At 37.8% G+C, this 19,427-nt stretch overlaps 1 protein-coding gene across 1 annotated transcript in view; it reads left to right on the top strand.

The window, feature by feature from the left end:
• Nucleotides 1-2,034: 2,034 nt before the first annotated feature.
• Nucleotides 2,035-19,427, top strand: part of nrip1a (nuclear receptor interacting protein 1a) — a 60,678-nt gene continuing 43,285 nt past the window's right edge. Inside the window, exon 1 of the mRNA XM_007229240.4 lies at nt 2,035-2,297. The gene's annotated coding sequence lies outside the window, so the exon portion shown is untranslated. The remainder of the gene's footprint in view (nt 2,298-19,427) is intronic.

The raw sequence follows: 19,427 nt of genomic DNA on the forward strand, positions 1-19,427 counted from the left end.
TGCTCCTTCTCAGTGCTTAAATCAAGTATAATCTCTGCAAATATACAAAGTTTTACATGGTTGATTCTGAAGCTAAACGCTATATTTATTTTTTTCCTCAAAAGCATATTATTATTGCTCTCTCAAAACTCAAAATGTCTTGATAAGTGGACCGATAGAACTGCTCTAAAATGACTAAATATAAAATAAAATAAGGATAAAGTATTTTACATTGATTTTATAAGGATTTTATAAGTAAGTGATTATGTCAGTAATCTAAGAATCACTAATTCTTAGACTTCACTGTAAAATGAGGTGGACTTTTATTGTAGGAAACTGTAACATGTTTTCTCCTTTCAGATCCTCTTAAATATCCATAATGATGTCATTTCTGAATACTCAGATATTTCTAAGAATTTACACTGAGGACACTTCTTCACCCTGCTTTTACACTCCCAAAAAAAGGTGCCAAACTGTCACATGGGTGGTACTTTGCTTGTCACTGGGGTGGTATCTTCAAGGGTACATCTTCAGTATCTTTACTTAGCACCTTATTCAATTTTTTTTTACATTTTAAAGACTTGAATCCAGACATTTGTATTTCATTGTTTATTGAAAAAAGTATATGTAAATCATTACAGTACATATATATATATTTTCTGGTTCACAGCTAGATCTTAACCTCTTAAAGATTTTTTCACCCCACTGGTAGCCTATAACTTAGGTACACCCCTTTATTTTTTATGTCTTCCATTGTAGTTACCAGGTAGTGAACCTTAGGGGGTAAATAAAGTCACAGAGCATAATGGATTCATTGGATTTTTATTTGTTGTATGTACTTTTTTTTACATGATTTTAAATGAGAGTTTAACACGAAAGGTAATCATTACAAACTCCATAGTAATTAAACGATGAGGTTGATTTTAATATTTGGATGCAAATTATTTTGCTGTCTAGTTTTTAATACCACATTAACTGCTATTGACTCCTTTGGTGTTTGATGATCTTCTTGAAGTGTCGCCTTCTTGGAACTCCCACTTCGCAGCCTGTTTTTGACATCCCATTATATGAAACTTGGCCTTTAATTTGGTGGAGACAGAACCAGGGCTCGCTTAAAATAATTCTGCAACTAGGTTTTGCAGAACACCAGATCAGTCAAATGTGGCCACGCATATTATTGGAGCAGCGGATACCAACATTTATGTTGAGCTTGATTGGTGTTAATTCATAAAGTTTTAAGAGTTCAGAAATCAATATTTGGTGGAATATCCCTGGTTTTTAATCACAGTTTTCATGCATCTTGGCATGTCCTCCTCCACCAGTCTTACACACTGCTTTTGGATAACTTCGTGCCACTACTGGGGCAAAAATTCAGGCAGTTCAGTTTGGTTTGATGGCTTGTGGTCATCCATCTTCCTCTTGATTATATTCCTGAGGTTTTCAATTTGGTAAATCAAAGAAACTCATCGTTTTTGTTTCCAGAGCTGTAAATGTGTTCATTAATAGATAGATAAATATATATCTAACACTGTCAGAAAGGCAGAAGGCAGTCAGGTCTCTGAAGTGCACGAGCACAACGCGTAACATGTAAGTGAACAAGTCTGAGCCTGAGGAGATTGGGGAGTAGCTCCCCTGTGCTGGTTACGTGTAATCATACAAGACCTTAATATAGACCTGCCTAATTATATCACAGCCTTGGAATGACTGGGAAAATAGCTCTTGCTGTGGCTTTAAGACTAGGAGGAGTCCACATGACGTTAGTGGGCTGTTTCGCTCGCTCTCTCGCTCTGCTCTTTTCTTTGTTTTCACACCTGTTTTTAGGTAAGCCCCGCCCCTTGCGCTCCGTGATTGGCTGAGCCTTGGCAAGTGTGAACTGTTCGCCAATCGTAGAGCGGGGGCGAGCTTTGTACTGTGGTTTTTGCCAACCAGTGTGCTGGGGGTAGAGCTAGGGTCCTCCAATCAGGGTGCAGGAAGGTACGTGAGGGGCGGGGCCTGTCGCAATACAGGTGTGCACGTACATGGCATTGCGGAGTGCCGGGGATACCTCGCATAAACAATTCAGGCAGGCGACTGCATTGACTCAAAGCGGAGAGAGAGAGAGAGAGAGAGAAAAAAAACAAGCGCGTGCGCAGCTCGTGAAGAGCGTGCGAGTTTTTTTTTATTTGGTTTCTACTCAGTTTTAATAGCCGAACACGCTGAGTTTGGCTTGGTGTACGCGGTGAAGACACGCGTGAACATGTGGGGAGAAGAGTGGAGCCCTGAACGAGCCTCAGTTCTCAGAGGACTCTCATCATCACATGAAGCCATTTGAAGAGCAGGTACGTGCTCAGCTGAGGGTACACAGACCTGGTGATGGGTAACATTAGCTGCTGCTGCTGCTGGAGAGAGAAATGGATGGTCCTCAGTTACTCGCTAATATATATATATATATATATATTTATGTGTGTGTATGTGTGAGTAGCGGGGAGAAAATAGGAAGCCTAAATTAGCTTTATTATTGTTAACTACCTTCCTTAACCCACTACCTTGGCTTGGTTTGACTTGTCTGTTCAGTATTGTTACAGTGTTATTGCGTTAAGTGATTAAATATGATTTAAAGCTTGTGAGGAAGCTTTGTGGAGAAGCTTGGGAAGCTCTATGATTTGGACGTTTTGCCTCAAATAAGCCATATGACAGCTAATAAATAAATATATAACTTACATGTCATATATTGACACACATATACACACACCATTCAAACTGAAGTAGCCTAATGAAGCACCAGAAACCAGGAGCTGGCGAATTTCAAATTCCATTTTGTTTCATTATTGTGTGGCCAGGCTTGTATTTTCTTTCCACAGAGGGCCCCCAGCCAGTGTTTACTCCTAAACAGTAGGTTAGCTAGGCTCTAGGTGTGTGTGTGTGTGTGTGTGTGTATGTGTGTGTGTTGACTTACAACACTTTTGGGGCCAAATGTCAGAGTACACACCTGTAAAGTGGGGACGGCAAAAATTGGGGGAAAATGCCATCTCCAATTAGTTTAGACAGTAAATGTTTGTATGTGTGTGTGTCTGTGTGTGTGTGTATCTGTTCAGCAGGCAGGGGTTGACATTTTGTTTCATGTGACTGACTGTGGACAGTCACACACACACACACAAGCGGATGGCATGTAGATGAAGATGATCATGATGAAGATGTGTTTTTTGGAAAGGCTCGCTGGCTGCTATATAAACTGCTGGTCATGTATCCTGTCTATGCTCTCTATCCAAGCTATCTATCCCAGTCACAAGATATCACAGGACAGCAGGACACAAAGACAGAGGGCATTTCTCTGCTGGCATTTCACCAGCACATATATTAGATAGATAGATGTATAGATGTTGTTGCTGGTGTTCTGAAACAGTGCTCCACTTTTTTGTTTAGAACAAAATAATACTAAAAGGAATCACAGCAATAGATAATTTTTGATCTAAGTTGAATTTAAGACTCTGTTTATATTCTTAGGCGTATGTGCCGTTTTTTAGAGGATGCACCGAATATTTGGCGAGAATTACTCAAAATGCGCTTTCAGTGTTTGGCAGCTTTACAGAAATGTAGTGGCAGGACAGAGAATCTGACAGAACATTGAACATAGAGTGACAGAGGCAAGAAAAAACTCCCTCAGAGCTGTAGGAGGAAAAATCTTGGGATGAACCAAGGTTCACATGTACCTTCTACTATCACTTGTACTATCAATGCTAATATATATTAAAGGGGGGATTCCTCCTCATCTGGTCAGATAAAATTAATGTTAAAAAGAGAAGCAGCGGAAGCAGCTAGAAAATTCCTTGTTAGAGTTCATATAAACTTCAATGTAATTGGAAGTGGAGAGTGGGGAACCAAATAACTTGTCATTTACAAAAATGACATGTTCTTTGAAAAGCAAGACAAATATATATACTTTAAGGATGTTTAGTTTGTGCAGTGGTGAATATATTTGTTTTGTATTCAGCCTTCCCCCAATAATAAAGTACCATAAATTTGGTGCATTCTTAATTTATACCGAACAATGATGTTTTCTTTGAAAAGACACAAAAAAGCAAAAAAATAGCAAAAACCTGCAAAAAAACAACAAAATGTTTTAGTATTCATTCCTTCTTCTAAATGTTTAATTTTGTTCAATTTTTGTTTTTAAACAAACATTTAAATTTCTGTACATCACTAATTAATACCAAACTATGATGTTATATGGAAAGCAAGACAAAACACAGTGGAAGTAATGTTTGTATTTCATTTAGTACTTTTAGTTTGTTTCGGACAGAATTTTACGATTTGGTAAATCCCTAGCACTTAAAAAAGATCAAGCTTTTAGTCACATCTTATGCATTGGTTTATTTTGTCCTGTTATTTTTTTTATTTTTTATTTTATTGTACAGCACGTTGGCTGACACTTGTTGTTTATTAAGTGTATATTGGTGGGGAAAAAAAGGTGGCTGGACTGGACTTGAGATGGGGGACACTGCAGCCTTTGTCACCTTACATTAGAAGTGTGTAGTTCCTCCAGATCTTATACAGTTCTGACTGTGTTATGGGGACATACATGTGTTGTTTAGCCTGTAAAGAACATATTACTCAATCTTAACAATATATGTCAATTAACCTATTGTTCAGATCACACTCTTCCATAGACTTTTGAAGCTTCAGACTACTGTTTTAGTAGTGTTTTGGTGGGTTTTCCCAAATCCAGACAGATCGAGATAAGCAAACTGTGAGTCATTTCCCCTCATGATGATGGTAGTGAACTATTGGACGCTGGTGTGAGTAAGGACTTGGTCAGTGTAGATGTTGGCTCTGTGAGATGTTATTACGTTCTTCACGATCTTTTTGCAATCAATGTGAAGCGGTGGAGAGCAGCAGTAGTAAATGTCAGAAGGTCAGGAGTCACAGGCTAAAAGGTCATGGATTTATTAGTCCAGGTGTTTGGAGATGGGTCTCTTTAATTGTGGAGATAAATCTCCTTATCTCTCTATTGACATTTTTTTTCTAGTGCCATCTTTCTCTACATGCTGAATCAGGAAAATGAGTTTTAGGGAAATGTTTTATTTTGGATCAGTGTGGATAGTGTGATGTCTGACCCATAGCCCATTCCTATCAATGCAGTTCAGTACATCTAACTTTGATCTGTTTGATTTGTACTGCCACTGTTAGTTTACGTGCTATTATTAATAGAGATGGCATGATGCCAGTTTTTCTTCACGCAAGTTTTTTATACCAGTTTTTATTGACATACTAATATTGACATTTTTATACTTTTTTTTAATCATGAAAACAAGATAAAACAACATGTGTACTCATTACAAGTGTAAATCGAACAGAACTAATTTAATGTGTCAGATTATTTGTAAAAAAAGATAATGTATGTTTATAAAAAGTATATTTATACAGTATTGTACACCTACTGCTCTGGCCAGTTTAACCCAGTAATGACAGTAGAGGCTTCTGTGAGTAACTATATAAAATTTTGACCAAATATTAATTAATTTATTTTATTTAGAATAATAAATTTTTTGTGAATTATTCTAAGAAGACCATGATCTGTTAATATAGATGAGGATGTTTGCTGACTTTTGTTTAAAACAGCTGTTTTTATTGTATTATTTTATTTATGTAGGATATTTAAACATATACTCTAAATCCATTGTCTAAATATTGTAAATACATACAAGTTCATAGCTACAGAGCAAGCTAATAAATGTATTATTATCAGACAACATTATTGGCATAAAACAGGGCTTAATATGTCAATCATCTCTGTTTAAAACTACGTAATACTGATACACACTCACCCACCTTTGGTTTTTAGTTTTTTTTTTCTGTTATGTTTATTAACTATTTTTAATACACACTCTATTAAGATCAGTAATGAAAGATCTTTAAATGCTACAATTAGTTTTTATATTTAATTTTTTAATTGTAATTATTTTCCAGTTTAGCAGCATTGTTGATATCCTCGATACACTGTATTGCCAAAAGTATCTCCTCATTTCCATTGTGTTTGGTGATGTGAGGCATGGATGGAACTGCTCAGCCATACTCCAAACTCTCTATTCCATGAAGCTCTCTATGCTCTACTGTTCTTCATGAGCTAATCTAAAGCCACATGAAGTTTGGAGGTCTGTAGTGATTGACTCTGCAGAAGGTTTGTGACCTCTGTATGTGTCTATTTGCTTCAGCATCTGCTGACCCGGCGCTGTTATTTTTACATATAGACAGATAATATCACTGACAGTTGACTGTGGAGTATTTGTACAGGCAGTTCTGCTGCATGTCTGTGTGCTTGGTTTTATATACACCTGTGGCCATGGAAGTTATTGGAACTTGAGTTTGATGATTTGGATGTGTAAGCGAATAGTTTTCTCATATTGTCAATATGATAATCAGATTTATCACAATATGATAAATAATGTTGTCATATTGCCCACTTTTTTGAAAACCTGATGCTACTGTATAAAACCCAGCTAGTCCTCTTCTGCTGCTAGCTGCTCTACTGCTGGGAATGTTCCTGAGCTTCTGAAGTGCTTTATGAGATGCGTGTCCTCCCGTTGAGCTGCTTTATTCTGCGCTCCTTCTTTTTCATGTCAGCGAGGCTGAATAGAGGCGGGAAGGAAAAGCTCAATTCTGGAATTGTATCTGACAGCAGCCAGTGATAAATGTAATTTTCAAGTGTGTACGCCTCAGCTGTGTTGCATTGCTGGGAGATGACCCCAGGCTAGACAGTCGGAGTACAAAATACAGGTTTGTGAACTCTTGCCTCGTGTTTGTTCAGTGAAATTACCTCGGCAGTTTATCACATGGGGACTTGAATTACAAGGCCTGGGTGACGGGACTTTGACCTTAATGCTGAATGCAATTAACCGTACGCATAACTGTACGAATTAGTCATGAACTTTGTCTGAAGGTCTCAGAGTGTGATGACAGGAACCCAAACAGTAAACATACCACTTTAGTGTCTGGGTATGAGTCTGGGAAAGGGGTGACATTGAAGGAATATGTAATATATGTATATATATATATATGTATGTGTGTGTGTGTGTGTTTGTGCCATGTAAGATTTTAGTGGCTTGGTGGCCTTGTGTGCATTTCCACAGTCTTTGTACATGCAACTACACGCTCTGAATACAAGTACATGTGTGTGTTGTGTGTGTGTGTGTGTGTGTGTGTGTGGATGCGTATGGGTTATGCTTCTGTACTGTAGTACAACATAATGTAAAACTGAAAGCAAGGCAATACATTGTAATTTGTTTAAAAGAAAATTAGGAAAACTGTCTGACATCAATGTTTACATGTAAACTAATAACAACAAACTAAAATCAATACTATGTTTTAAGAGTGTAGGAATACTCATAGTATATTGTTATTACAATTTGAGTTTTCTCAATAAACACATCAGAAAAGCTGCAAAAAGATGAATTGTGAACATCAAACTAGTGATCAACTGATTTATGTTTTTTTTAGATATATAAATGTGATATTTTTGGTCTAAACTGATTTGTTTTGCTTGTGTATCTATTTTCTTGTCTTTAATTCACACAAAATCACTGAATTTAAATGATCATCATTACCATTGTTTAGGTATGCAATTTTCTGTTCAACCTTCTGAATTTACACTTTTAAAATATTTGAATAGTTGCAAAACTTTTGTTTAGAAAGTGTGCAGTGTAAGAAAAGAAGATGCAGAGCCAAAATAAGGGTAAAATACTGACAAATACAAAGTATAATTTTATTATCTTACCTCAGTCAATCAGTGACAATGCAGAATAACATGAGAGACCCTGGACTGTGGGAAAGTAGTTCTTTCCAGTGTAAACAGTCCAGTTTCAAAATCAGAAGATAAAGCTGCGCAGACATTTAAGTGGATGTTTTGAGGCACATCTAGCAGACTCCTTTGCCTAAACTTACAAACAACTCTATTTGGCCTTCAGTTGAACTGTAGCTGTAATTTATTGTGTTTAACATTAATATCAGGATATCTTACAGCATTATTGCACATCATTTTCTTTTGTCCATATTGTAGACCTTTACTGTAAAACCGATACAGTATTGCAAAACAAAAATTGCAATACTTTGATAAAAATCTATTGTTTTGCAACACTCCTTATATAGACACGGCCTTGGTCATTGTTCGCAAGTTAATGACACAGGCCTACTCATCTACTTATCTGCTCATCTATTGGACCTAAGGTCAGCAAATCTATCAGTCCATCAATCATGGGCTATAATTGATTGGCTCGTAATGAAGACTGAGCTGCATTATTCATCGTCTGGGGAAGGAAAATAACTGTAGAAAGGTGGAAAGGAAAAAAAAACAGAAAGTAAACAGGCCTGCACTGAGATCGAGGTCAGATAAATCAAGTGTAGAGAGAAAGAGAGAGAGAGAGAGAGAGAGAGAGAGAGAGAGGTGCCCACGCAAGCATCGCCTTGTTCAGAAGACACTGGCGATGGACGTGATCTTGTAAACACCCCAGATCAATGAGAGCATGCCAGCGAGGAGCTCGGATCTCAGATCTCAGCACTGCAGCAGCTTTTAAGAATTAGACATTTACAGTAGCTCTTAAACTGGCCGGCGCTACGGCCTGCGAAGAGGAGGAGAGCCGAAGAGGAGGACGGCGGACGAGTGGAGGGGGGTAAGGGGGTGGTAGTGGTGGTGGTGGCGGTGGAGGTGGAGGGGGGAGACAAATGCAAGCAAAGAGTCCTGTATTAAACTAATGGCGTAAGCAAAAGTAGAGGGCAAAAGGAAAAGAAGGATCTTAAATCATGTCTCGGGGTGCCAGCTCATCTGTCAGCGGTGCGGCACCGGAATGATTTTTCCATCTGTAGAATAGAAATGTCAGCCCAGGGCGAGCAAGGTGTATCGGTGACATTTTTATAGAGTGGACTGGTATTATGCACGCGATTTATGGCCCACGTACGACGAGGCACCACTGCATTGCACATACGAAAGAAAGAGGGAGAGAGAGAGAAAAAAAGAAAAGAAGAAAGAAAAAAAAGGAAGAAAAAGAAAGCACTCTTCAGTTTTAACTAAGGTGGCTGCTGCTCCTGAGCACAGCTTTCATTGAGTCAATAAGGCTGGAGTTCCAGATAATGATGTTTTCACCAGCGCACAGCACACACTGCTTCATATTGAGATGCTAATACAGAGTGGGATGCAGCCTGAATGTAGAGCGAGAGAAAATAAAAAAGAGGGAGGGAGAGACAGAAAGAAAGAAAGAAAGAAAGAAAGAAAGGAAGGTGCAGACGGCCAGAAATGCTGAGCATGTGGGCATCCACCAACAGGTTTCACAGATTGCACAGTTTCACAGTTTCCAAATGCAAGAACACGACAAGAGAATGTGGTGGCTACTGTGTTGTGACATTAATGTTACATTACAGTGAACATTACAGGAACGTTCTAAAAAGGGCATTTTGTATGTCATTCAACATTTTCAGAATGTTCCTGGGATTATTTTTCTGTAGCATTATATATGACTTAAGTTACTTGGCACTTAAAAAAAAAAACAGGCCTAATCCATCTTGGGTTCTAACATTTTCTGAATGTTTTTTTTTTAATGATGGATATTCCTATAACATTTTTGTAACCTTCCATTTTTGTATTATTTTTGTACATTTGTTTATTCTCCGAGTTGAATTTGGGCTTTTCACATTTTGTGGAGAGTGTTTTGTGTCAGGGTTAGGGTTGTGGGAACATTCGAATAATTATTATGTCAAATGATATGTGCAAAGTTTCCAGAATGTTCCTGAAACCTTTATATAAACATTGCTGAACAATCTTGTTATGTCCTTGGTTAGCTGGGAAGGTCCCTCTTAAAGTGGTTGATTAGTAGAACCATATCTGAATATTTAGACTTTAAGATTTTAGAACATTTTAGAAATGTCAAGCTGTCTGGACATTTCTAAAACATTTTTTCCAATATTACAGTTATGTTTATTGTAGGGAACATTGTGAGAGAAATGTTCCAATATAAATGTAATGGAAGCCCTATTTACATCATGTTCAATGTTGCTGAATGTGTTTAAATAAATTCTCCAGTTCTTTGGGAAAGAATTTATCACTTTCGTTTAATATTATGCATCAGTTTCTTCATCTTTTTAGACTTTAGTTTTTAGGAATGATAGTGTGTTTGTCTAAATGGGAACATCACAGGCATTCCCTTCTGGACCCGATTTTGTCTCTGAACTTTCTTGTGGGTGTCCTGTGTTCTCAGGGCAGGTCTGTACTGCATGTCCTGTGCTCTTTTTCAAAACATGCTGTGATAATAGCAACTTAAGAGTGGAGTCTTTGTCTGTTTTGCTCCTTTCAGCATCGTTTCAGTGATATTGTATTTAAAGAGATAAAGCAGAGTTCAGAATTGCTCCAGGAACGTGGAGATAACAGCAGTTTGGCAATTTTTAGAGCAGCTTTATATTGCATATCTATTTTAGATCTGTGTTGGGGAGTATTTATATAGTGTAGATATAGAGATATAGAGTTGAACTAGGACAATATATCTATTAGGACTTTGTATTGGCAAGAACGATACTGATGATACGATATGTATCACAATATTTATACTGTGATAATATATGATAATAAACTACAATACTTTAAGCAAGACAATATATTGCAATCTTAAAAGGAAAATATAATTTGTATAAAATCTGAGTTTAAGATTAAGATCCTAAATAAATTTAACTTTTTAAAGGTTTTGAGCACTAGGTTTTCTCCTTTCTCTACATCACACTGCCTTCGCTCTACCTTTCATTACCTTACTAACCTCACACTGTCTTTGCAACCTCACTCTACCATGACACTTATCCACTCTGCCTCACTCTACCTTGCTCTACCACACTCTAACTCACTTTGCCTTACTCCACCTTCTTTTACTCCACCTCTCTCTACCATGAATCTATATTGCTCTTCCTCACTTTTCTTAACTCTACCTTTCTTCACTCTACCCCACTCTACTTGCTCTACCTCACTCTGCCTTTGATCCTCCTCGCTCTACTTTACTCTACCCCGGCACTTCCCCCCCCTCTGTCTCACTCTACCTTGCTCTACCACACTCTAATTCACTCTGTCTTACGCTGCCTTCCTCTTCTCTACCTCACACTACCTCTCTTTACTTTACCATTCTTCACTCTACTACTTTACTCTACTTACTCTACCCCACTTTGCTTTCAATCCTGCTTTTCTACCACACTCTACCTCACTTTACCTCTAACCACCCACTCTACCTTGCTCTACCACACGCTAACTCACTCTGCCTTACTCTACCTCCCTCTACCCACCTCGTTTTATCACAATGTGTCTCTGTTTACTCTACCTCACTCTACCTGGCACTATTATGAATCTACATCGCTCTGCCTCACGCTACCTCACTTTACTTCACTCTGCTTTTCTTCACTCTACCCCACTCTACTTAGTCTTCCCCACTCTGCCTTCAATCCCGCTTGCTCTACCTCACTTTACCTTGAGTCTACTCCACTCTGCTTTGCTTTACTCACTCTACCTCCGTCTACTCTTCCTCACTCTACCTATCACATTCTTCCACACTCTAACTCACTGTACCTTACTCTATCCCACTCTACATCACTCTACCTTTCTTCACTCTACTTTACTTTGCCCCACTGACTCTACCTCACATTACCGTAATTTACCTTAATTTACCTGCCACCTTGTTTTTATTGTGAAAACTATATTTTACACAATAAAACGATAGTGATAGTGATTCATCGCATGTCTCTGGACAGCTCTAATGGCCATAGGAAGAAGAAAGGCTGCAGTGGGTTAGTGTGTGCCAGGCTCAGCATAATTGAGGGCTCAAGAGGACACAGTAGGGGTGATGGTTAAATTGGACTTAGAGCTGTTATTCAACGGTGTCTTAATTTAACTACCCTGCGGTTATATTAAGTAAAGCCCACAGAGAAAAGTGGCTCGCTCCGAATGCCAGTCATTCTATACGGATGCTGAGACTTTTGAAGGTTACGGGCCTGTCTCTGGCTGGGGCCTGACGGATTGATGTATGTCCCCTGTCGAGCGGAGAATTCCGAGTCCAAGGCCGCCGCAGTGCCGTCCTGTCGGGGTGGGGTGGAGTGGAGTGGCGTTGGTGGTGGAGGAGGTGGTGGTGGTGGTGGAGGTGTGGGGTTGGGGGGAAAGGAGGGAGGGAGGGGAGGGGAGGGGGGCATTGTCCTTCACAACTTCTTAGCCGTCTGTCCTTTCTGGAGCCTTCACAGCTCAGGCAAGGGCATTGTGTCAGCTACAATAAGCTGAGCCGCCGAGCACTTCACCCTTACATAATCATCTGACTCTAATGCAAGCATCTGACACGGTGGGGGCACTCACACCAGGCCTGACGATGAGGGGTGGGGCGGCGGTGGCAGGGAGGGGTGGCGGCTGAGACATCCCAACTTCATTAAGTCTTGCTCTTTGGAGAGCTTTTTTAGAAATTAAATTTGCCCAGCAATTAACTAAAAGGGGATTTTTTTTCCAGATTTTATGAATGACTGAGAAGATTGATATATGGTGAGAGAGGACGGATGGAAGGATGAAGGAATGGAGGGATGGAGGCATGTGCCTCAAGGGAAGGAAAGACGAGGGTTATGGATTTACTGCCGTGTACTGAAACGTCTCTCTCACTCGTTCCGTAAACGTGTCACAAGGTTAGGATAAGCATGAACATGCACATGTTAGCATGTTAGCATATGTTGCAGATGCATGACTGTACATTTGTGTACCATGTTGTCGTGGAATACTGTTTGGAGGTTAATCAGGAACTGGTTTTGTGACCCATGACTTTTGGCATGACCCATGGAAGCTAATAAACACTGTCCTGACCTGTGGGCTATATGTATGGGGTAGGGGTGCACCATATCATATCGTTCGCAATAATATCACCAAATAAAATTTTATAGTCATTTTGTTGCAGTAGTGTATTCTTAAAACTATTGTTTTTGTACTTTAGTGTTTTGTCATATCAACAAGAATATTGTTACCCCAAAAATACCCTGGAATATTGTAATATTATTTAATTTTGTAATATTGCAATATTGTAATATTATTTATTTTTTCCCACTATCACTAGCAATGCCTCAACACACCAGGAGGGTTAAGACTAACACATGCCTCCTCCGATACATGTGAAGTCAGCCACCGCCTCTTTTCAAACTGCTGCTCATGTAGCATTGTGTTGCCGAGTAGCATCACAGTGCATTCGGAGGAAAGCGCAGTGACTTGGTTCCGATACAACAGCTCACAGATTCATTGTGCTGATCGACATCACCCTTTGAAGTGATGTGGGGAGAGAGAGCGCCATCCTATCACCCAGAGAGAGCAAGGCCAATTGTGCTCTCTCAGGGCTCTGGCAGCTGATGGCAAGCTACATAAGTGGGATTCGAACCAGCGTTCTCCCAATCAGAGTAATATTGTTTTTGTAATATTATTTTAAAGGCAACCCGTACTGTGGCGTCTCCTGTATTGAATCTGTATGTGATTATTGACAGAGTTGCTCATCTGTTCATATGGACAATTCTAGCCAGACGCTACCAGTCACAGTCATTACCATTTACCAATGCACTGTCCACTTTGACATATTGACATGGGTGTTCCCAAGCATCCCCCTCAACTAAACCTTTCAAGATCAATGTGCATACTATCCCATGTCTTTAGGCAGTTAGGTGTAAAGTCATAAAGTCATAGTATATCAGTGTTAATATATTAAACAGTATTACACTGCAATACACAATAAAAATTTTAATACACAATTGTAAACACACTGTATCCACTGTATTTAAAGCCAGATTCATTCACATTTTCCCCAGATATCTGATCTAGTACTTTCTGCTAGTACTGGCCCGATACTGATACTGGTTACTGGATCACTGCCAGCTCTATATTCTGCTAGGCTAGAGAAAATGATAATAAAGGCTTTTTTTTCTCAAGCCGTAGTAGTCCATAAAGACTAAAACAAGGATGGATCACCTGACTAATGCATAGCATGATCTTGGCAGGCTTGCGTGTTCCTTAAGAGTTAATTAAAGTGAATCCATTTACCAGTAATCTATAGCATATGGTTAGGCAAGATTATGGTGTCACCAATTGTCTTAAAGTCCTGGCTGTGAGTTCAGCTCGTATCATTTGTGTATGGGATCTCTGGTCCTTCAGATGCTGAGTGAAGCTTTAATTCCAGCTCATATGGTGAGGAGTTGCACAAGATAATCTGTAATTCTTTAACAGAAGGCAGGGTTTGTTACACAAAGGCTATAACCTCACCACTAGCAAAATTTCCATTTTGCCCCATTTCATTAAATTCCAAAGAGAAAAAAATTTAGACACATCCCGACTATGAAGGAACATATTTAAAAGTACAAAACAATATGAGGTGCTGTCAATTTGTGGTTAATTTACCCTGTGCAACAGAGGTAACGCCTGGTCTTCCACTTCTGGGCCAGTCCTGATGAGAGCCAGTTTCATCATAATGTTATTGATGGCCTATTTGACTGCTTTTTTGGATACTTTCAAAGTTCTTATTTCTTATTTCTTTTCAAAGTTCTTATTTCTTAAAGTAATTTTTGTTCTTTACTTGATTGAGTAGTTCTCGCCATAATATGAATTAGAACATTACTCAAATAGGGCTATTCCCTGTATACCAACTCTACCTCTTCACACCTTTACAACTGATGCTCTCAAACACATTAAAAGGCAAGAAATTCCAGTAATTAACTCTTGACAAGTTCAGCACAGGTGTTAACTGAAAGCCTGAATTCCAGGTGACTATACCTCATAAAGCTGACTGAGAAAATATTAAGATGTTCACAGGTGTCACCTAAGCAAGAAGTGACTAAATCTGAAGTTTTTTGTTTAACACTTTGTTCTTCATAGTTTGGATTATATATCAATTATATAATGAAAAAAAAAAAACAGAATTTATGGGTGTCCAAACATTTTGACGGGTTCTATATATTATCCTGAATAAAAAACACAAGGGAGAAATTATTTATTATTATTGGATCCAAAAAGAACATTTTTCAGAAAAATGTTGAAGAACCCTTTACAGGTTCAAAGGAATGTACGTTATGTATGCAAATGTTATTTTACCAGTTTAAAGGTTCTTTACACATATATTTCTTTCCCAAAACCAATTATTTATGGAATCAGTAATGGTTGTTCAAAGAACCCTTGATTGAACCTTTAGCCTTTATTTTTTAGAGTGTATCCAAGCCAGTTGAGTTGCTTTTAGATCTAAAAATGAAAACGTGGAAGATATATACAGTATTATGCCCCTTTCTAATAATATAATGATTACATTTCCATTTTGACCCAATTTTAGCAAATTCCACAGAAGAAAACAAGAGTATTTGAAGTAATCCTGAAACAGGGACACACAGTATCAGTGTTCTAAAGCATCACCATTTGTTTCCTGTGTTAATTTTTTCAACCTACACTCTTTAAAATAAAGCTTCTACAAAGAGTTCCTGGAGCAATACTGAACATTTTTCTGAGACCTAGAAAAAAACATTTTTGCTAAAGAGACGCATTTTGAAGGATGTTTAATGGTTTAAAAAGTGGATTTTAAAAGTTTATAAACTCATTTTTAAAAAGTTATATGCACCCATATCTCTTTTGCAGTTGCGCTTATTTACAGAATCAACGATTAAATTTAAATTTTAAAGAACCTTTGTTAGAATTAATATTGTAAATACTGTAGCCAAGTCTATGATTGCTTTATTTGTTGCCTTATTTTTATAACACCCAAATAAGTAATCAAATGCTATAATGAGATATTAATGCATTCAAAGAGCACCTGACCGCAGGGCTTCCCCCAGGCCTGTTCCAGACTTTCAGAATTCAGCTTTAAAAACAAAGCTTAGGGACCGGCTTCTGCTGACCTGTTGAATCGTCGTGGGCAGGTCAGATTCATCCCTTTGGCTACCCAGAATCAGCCGTGAATACTGAATGAGCTTCACTGACACTACAGAGTACTACAGACATTCAGACTCCTGTGCATCAAGCATGTCAATAAAAATGCTCAGAGTTTATATGATGGTGTTCATTAGGATGTGAAAGCCTGAACCTTTAACAGCTTGTTAACACTTATAAAAGCTTCTTCACGGCTCTGTTAGTAAAGGCGGTAGATAAGTGTGTGTATAAAAGCATGACAACTCTGAGAATTACTTACATGTTTTTAAGGCTACTTTTTGAGGAAAACTCTGTAGATTGTTTTATAGCATCAAACAATGTTCCAGTATTGTTACAGATATGGTACTATAAAGACACATGGCACATCTGCTCACTGTAGATAAACAAACTAAAAAAACACACTGGATCCACTGAATTAATTTGTAATTAATTCAAAATAATGCATCCACTGCAACTGAACAATCACACTAGAGACATTTTAATTTAATTAGAAGCACTCTAAATACATAAGATCACATATTCATACTGAATAAATAGTTTAAAATCACATCGTATAAATTGTTATAAAATTAGTTGAACTGGAAAAATAATTGAAAAATCACATTGAAATAACATTTAACACTGGATCCAGTTTTAAAAAATCACATTGGATGCATTGTAATAAAAAATCACACTGAATCAAATGCAATAAAAATACAATCAATAAATTAAAAAACATATCCATTATAATAAAAAAAAACACAAATTGAATAAAGTGTGATAAAAACACAGTAGATACCATGTATTCAATCACACTGAATACATTTTAATACAAAAATTAAATGAATCCCACTGTCATTGTAATCAAAAACACAGTCACACTAGATTGGATAACTGGAATAATAACTAATAAAACAGGTTTGATTAATTTCCTTCTGTATCTATTGTAATAAAAAATAATACTGGATTAATCGTAATTGGAATTCCTACTGTATCCATTGTAATACAATTTCATACTGGATCCATTGTAATAAAAAAATCTGCTGTGTCCATTGTAATAAAAATATATAATGGATCAGTTGTAATAAAAATTCACACTGGATCCATTTTAATAAAAATGTAAATTAGATCCACTGTAATAAAAATGTATTCAGGATCAATTGTAATAGAAATTTATACTAGATCCATTAAAATAAAAAAGTCACAGCAGTGTGATGTTGAACACAGTGAGGGATTCAGTTGTGATCAGTTGAGGTCAGTTGATGAAGAGCTGTGAAGAGCTGCTCTGGGATCAGCGTGTGGAAACTCTTCTCTGTGGTACGAGAGGGTGTGAATGTTGAGCTGGAGAGTGGGCGGGGCTAATCTGTTGCTGAGCAACCGTGGTGGCCCCTCTCAGCGTGGGTGGGTATACAGTTGACGTGGTGTTGTTTTAAGTTCAGGTCATGGCTCATTGTTTGGCGGCGGAGTGTTTGCCGTGTTTGGGTGTGTGTGAGGAATCTGTGGTGTGGGGAGGACAGAAGCAAGCAGAGACAGCTGAGTAAATATTACAGCACTTTGATATGCTAATTCCTGCCCTCTAAGAAAGGTGGAGCCTGTGGGCCGGGAGTCTTTTGTAATCCGTGTTTTGGTTTGTTTTTATTGCTGCCATTGGCCTTTCTGAGAGAAGCATGGCTTCAGCTTCATCAGATGAACACAGCTGCTGAACCATTTCATACCTGTCACTCGACTAGAACACTAGGATTTTTCTGTAGTATTCTTCTGTGAAAATATTTGTTGTCTCACAAATAAAACTGTTATTTTAACTTTTTAACTTATAATAACAAGCCAATGTAAAAAAAGGTTTTATTCCAAATCTTTTTGGAGCATTTTTTATTCTATTTATTTATTAATTTTTATTTATTTGACATGGAGACTGCTCATTAATAAACATAAAAATAGCTACGAAGGCTGATTTTCATCTGTAGTCCCATGCCAGCTATTAAAATATCAACTTTAAATATACCTCCCATTTATTATAAACTTCTGAAACAGATTTGTGAACAACTGCCAAATTCACATGATGCCAAAAATCAAGAGACAGCACTAATATGCTTTTTGTAAAAGCATTAAAAATATTTGTACTAGTTTGGTAATGCCAGACCAACAGATCTGTAAAGCCATTCTGCATTCTCCAAGGACAGCATGTAATTTTTGCTACTCATGTATAGTCATTTATACTAATGTAATTTTTGCTGGTTATGTATGTTACTATTGATGTAAATAGAATTTTATAGATAATTGTTTTTCTGATTTTTTTAACATATGTGCAGTTTCAGACCTTTATAATATAATCTTAGATAGTTAGAGTTCAGTAATACACTTTTTGACTAGTAATATTATTATCATTTAGATATTCAGGAAATATTCACCAATAAGTTTTATAGTGTACATATCGGAATTTTTAACAGTAAAAATGGATTATTAATTAATGAAATTATTGATAAAAGAGAATGACATTCCATTTAAATCAGCTGTACAATTTAACTAATCAAAATTACAATAAGTAGGACAAAATGTTGTTGTCCGTCAGTATTACTTGTCTGAATTACTTTGTAGTACTGTAGATATGTTATACTATGAATACAGATTTTATAGTTTCATGTCAGGAAATTTTAAATAGTAAAAATATTCAGTTTCAGCTTGAAATCATGTTGGCATTTTAGACTAATGTTATATAATGACTCAGAATGTATATATAAAAGTAAAAAAAAAAAAAAGAATTAACCAGAGGTGAAAATACTGACCAGTGTATGTACCTCCCAGTACGTTAGAACTCAGTGAATTGTTAGGCCTCTACTTTCCTCTTCTTCTTATCTTCTGTAAAGTAATCAGTCCTTCTACGTTCTCCACCATTACAGTGTAGGCAAGACAGTGGTTATGTCATGGTGAATTAGATAAATATGGAGATATCAGCCTCAGATCTGACCCAGATGGGCAGCTTGTTTCTCTCCAACCTGAGATAATTATCATCCATACCACTCTGGGCCTGCTCTTCTCTGTTCACTAGTGTATTTTTAGTGGGCATCTCCAATAATGGGGCCTGAAACCCGATCCAGATCATTGTGTGGAGTGGATAAAGGCCTCTGTGCCTTTGTTGAATGTCACCGATAGTTCAAGGTTGTTATCTTACGCAGGAGTCACGTCAAGGTCAAGCAGGGTTTCAAACCTTGTTTAGCCAGAGCAAGAAAGACACGCTATCTTCAATAAGGCCTGGCGGCGTGTCGGAAAAAGGTACGAGGAAATGAAGCACCTCAGCATGTCTTGCAGGCAGCCTTTCAGCAATAGGCAGAAAGGGGGCCTGTTTGGAAAGTCCGTCCTGCGCTGGCTGTTTGAATGAATCATAGGTGACTCATTTAATTAATCACTCATCATTTAGCAGGCAGCCCACTGAAACATTAGCTTTAAATGTGCTTACCAGCAAAGGTCACGGGGGGGAAGGAGTTATTCACCCTGGCATGAAAAAGGCCAGTCTTATGGGAAGGAGCGAGTGATCAATTGGAATTGGCCAGATTTTGCTCTG

Source organism: Astyanax mexicanus, chromosome 18 (genome assembly GCF_023375975.1).
Source record: "Astyanax mexicanus isolate ESR-SI-001 chromosome 18, AstMex3_surface, whole genome shotgun sequence".
In the NCBI taxonomy this organism is placed as follows: Eukaryota; Metazoa; Chordata; class Actinopteri; order Characiformes; family Acestrorhamphidae; genus Astyanax; species Astyanax mexicanus.